The sequence below is a fragment of the Protopterus annectens genome, chromosome 1.part1 (assembly GCF_019279795.1).
Source record: "Protopterus annectens isolate FY-2018-M chromosome 1.part1, PAN1.0, whole genome shotgun sequence".
Taxonomy (NCBI): domain Eukaryota; kingdom Metazoa; phylum Chordata; order Ceratodontiformes; family Protopteridae; genus Protopterus; species Protopterus annectens.
The window spans coordinates 625,440,845-625,444,986 of NC_056726.1; the positions used below are offsets into that span (position 1 = coordinate 625,440,845).

At 40.5% G+C, this 4,142-nt stretch overlaps 1 non-coding gene across 1 annotated transcript; it reads left to right on the top strand.

The window, feature by feature from the left end:
• The first annotated feature begins 2,492 nt into the window (after positions 1 to 2,492).
• On the top strand, positions 2,493 to 2,600 carry LOC122817334. Its single transcript, XR_006367208.1, has one exon. It is a non-coding gene; the product is annotated as a U6 spliceosomal RNA (small nuclear RNA).
• Positions 2,601 to 4,142: the final 1,542 nt, after the last annotated feature.

A 4,142-nucleotide genomic window follows, 5' to 3' on the forward strand; every position in this document is an offset into this window, starting at 1 on the left:
CGATTTAAAAAAAGAGACATGACAACATTTAGCGTCAAGTGTTACCCATGCTCTAAGTAAGATGAATAAAAGTACTGAAAATTGTAGAATTGCAGACTGCTTTCACCTTTTTATCCCTATTCTTGGTATCCTAGCATCAGAATGTGACATCTTAAATGCAATCTGAATCGTTGCAGAGAGTACAGATCTTGACTCCTAGAGAACAGAGATTATATCATTAAGCACTTTCAATATAAGCAAGTTGGCAACTGTACATTATGTATGCACTTGCTCTGATTGGTTAGATGAACAAAGAGCTCAAATTGTCCTACAGTAATTGCATGTCTTGGTATGCTTAACAATCTGTGACATGTAATTTACAGACCGTGAAACACCACTAGGGCATAATAATAACTAGTAAAAATCATATGGGTTTTAATTTTACACTTTCATCATTTATTTTCTTTTTCTGTCCTTCACGTTCCTTTGAGAATACAGCTAGGTACGATTAACACACTTTGGAATGATGCCATATGATAAACCTTGAAAACAGCTGGCCAAACGCGATCATGAGCCTGAAACAGATGGACAGCATCGCTAACACTGGAAGTGTGTACTTACAGAATAACCCATACAGAAACGGGGACAGTGCACTAAAATTAATTTTTATGTTTCAGTTCCCATGTGTTTATAATCTACTTATTACTTTAATCTGTTACGTGAATACATTCTACAAACAAATGAGCAACACCTTTCTTGTAAACTGTTTTTGCTCTAATCCTCACAACAGTCTTTACTTAAAATGTATCTAGATAAGAACAATGCTACTGTCAATGTTCTTACAGTAACACCTGGTAAGCCTCTTATGCATTTGCAAGGTGGTAGTTGGAAACATGGGCAGGGATTCATGGACAGGTAGTGTAGTATGCGACGTGTACTTGTTATAGAATCAACCAAGAGCAGCCTGCTTTTCCTTCTAGTAGCAATTCCTGCTCTCATGTTGCTCTGCTTTGCAGGAAGCTTAAATGGCATTTACATCAGAAGACATACTCAGGGGAAAGACAATGATATGCAGATGAAATGGAGTAGTAAAAATAGATCCTAATGATTTTAAGCTGCACACAAGGTGAACAGAGTCGGCATTCATACTCTTCTGTATAGGAATGCTTGGACTCCCAGCAGCCACAGCTCAACAGCACACTGTAGCATTAATGCTGATAGCTCCTCCATTATGCATATGGCACTGTCTACTATTTACATAATTATTATTGCCAGTGCTCCTCCATTATGCATATGGCGCTGTCTACTATTTACATAATTATTATTGCCAGTGCTCCTCCATTATGCATATGGCGCTGTCTAGTATTTACATAAATGTTACTGGCAGTACTCCTCCATTATGCATATGGTGCTGTCTACTATTTACATAAATGTTATTGGCAGTGTTTGCTTCTTTAACCCAATTTCACTGATCAAGAAATTTCTGGCTGCTTTAAGGTCGACCAGCTGACTGTATTGATCTTGTCTGACAACTATTCTGTACACAGAAAAGACAGGATGTGTGTCCAAGGTATGTACAGCTCTTTCTATAGTGGCTACAGAATCTTTTGCAGACTGAATGGGGACAATCTGAGTATTACAAAGGCCTCTACCTCTAAGATATTCATAAAGCTGCTGATAATGGTTCTAATTGTGGAATGCTGGCACACTACGGGACAGCTCTAACACCATGCATTCCTTCTATGATATCCCCTATCACCTTCAGGTACTGGGTGCCGCAGGGTAGATGCATGTAACAATTAGGTCCCACCTGGCCCTCAGTCACAAAGCTTTGGAAACAAGATGAGCTACCATTCAGTGAACTGACAGGTAATATTTGACAAACAAGGAACTTAACCAACATGTCTGCACACCACCCAGGCAGTTTTCATGGCTCACATATCTTTTACACATCTCAGCTACATTGGCACTTCCTGCATGCAGAAATTCTACAGGGCCATATAATAGGTACGTTTGATCACTATGCCAATATAAAACCACATGGCTGTATATCTAGTGTGTCCATAAGTAGTAACCATACACATTTTCATACCCTGTTGCAAGTGATGCTGGATATTAGCTGAGGCTCTGGCTTTTGAAACCCATAAGGAAACCACTGAGTATGGTTGAAATCCAGTATAACACCACACATACACAAACCCACAACTGTTCATCCTGCTCAAATCTTTTGTAGTTTTGTAGTTCTGGCAGCAGATATACTAAAACCACAAATCGGCTGACAGTAGAAATTAGGCAAATTATTTTTGAACAATTTTATTAGCACTTTCGTTTGATTCAATCACCAAACTTCTTCAGATAATTTCCTAATACAAAAGTCCACTATATATATTATTTAAAATTTATCTGAAGAAGTTTGGTGATTGAATCAAACAAAAGCGCTAATAAAATTGTTCAAAAATAATTTGCCTGAATTCTACTGTCAGCCGATTTGTGGTCTTAGTTTATTGGTCAGTCTGACATTGGGTGTTAGCAGATATACTAAAACTGGAACACTACAGAGAACATTGGCATGTCTCATGCAAAGGGATGACACGCAAATTTGTGAAGCATTCCATACACCCCACTCAGGCATTGCTGACAATCTCACGAGGTTGGGTATAAACCCTTATGTCACCTGGTGAATACCCAGCTAGCTCACAGAAAGGACCTAGTAAGTTAGAACTGGGGAGTCCACCTCTACAAAGGCCAATCACAAACACAGTCCCACATGGATTGTTCCTGAGATTACTCTTTTTTTGGCATTTATTTCTCTGAAGACAACACTAGTGCACAATTGCAAATTAGGAGCAGTGACAGAATCCCCCGCAAAACTAATTTCTTCTAGGAAGGGCTGACACAGATAAATAACTTGTGTCAGAGCCGTGGACTAAAACTAAATGCCAGGAATGCATAATAGTATCCTTTGGGAAGTCATCCATGTCTGGTAATTATCATATTGGCAACACACCCCTAAGAGTTGGCCTTGTAGTCAGTGACTTGGAGACACACATAGACAGTAATCTAGCCATTGACCAGTACTTGTCTACAGTAGTGAGAAAACCATTCTTTTTTGGGAAACTTATAAAAAAGGTATGGGATCTAGGTCCAAGGAGGTCATTGCACCACTGTATTTAGCATTCATCAGACCTAGATCACAGAATACAATGCCCACCCCCTTTTTTAAACACCTTTATTGAATTATCACTTGTAGCATAGACAAATTTACATTTATATAAAAGTAGTCAAAGTGTATTACAGAGTACAGAGAAGGTCAGAAGGAGTTGCATTGTGTCTTTGTGGATTTAGAGAAAGCATATGACAGGGTGCCTAGAGAGGAGTTGTGGCATTGTATGAGGAAGTCGGGAGTGTCAGAGAAGTATGTAAGAGTGGTACAGGGTATGTATGAGGGTAGTGTGACAGTGGTGAAGTCTGTGGTGGAAGTGACGGATGCGTTTAAGGTGGAGGTGGGATTACATCAAGGATCAGCTCTGAGCCCTTTCTTATTTGCAATGGTGATGGACAGGTTGACAGATGAGATCAGACAGGAGTCCCACGTGGACTATGATGTTTGCAGATGACACTGTGATCTGTAGTGAGAGTAGGGAACAGGTGGAGGAGACCCTGGAGAGGTGGAGATATGCTCTAGAGAGAAGAGGAATGAAGGTCAGCAGGACTAAGACAGAATATATGTGTGTGAATGAGAGGGAGGATAGAGGAATGGTGAGGATGCAGGGAGTAGAGGTGGCAAAGGTGGATGAGTTTAAGTACTTAGGATCAACAGTTCACAGTAATGGTGAGTGTGGAAGAGAGGTGAAGAAGAGAGTACAGGCAGGATGGAGTGGGTGGAGAAGAGTGTCAGGAGTGATTTGTGACAGACGAGTACCAGTAAGAGTGAAAGGGAAGGTCTACAAGAGGGTATTGAGACCAGCTATGTTATATGGGTTGGAGACAGTGGCATTGACAAAAAGGCAGGAGTCAGAGCTTGATGTGGCAGAGTTAAAGATGTTAAGATTTGCACTGGGTATGACGAGGATGGACAGGATTAGGAATAAGTATATTAGAGGGTCAGCCCGGGTTGGAAGGTTTGGAGACAGCCAGAGAGGCAAGATTACATTGGTTTGGAC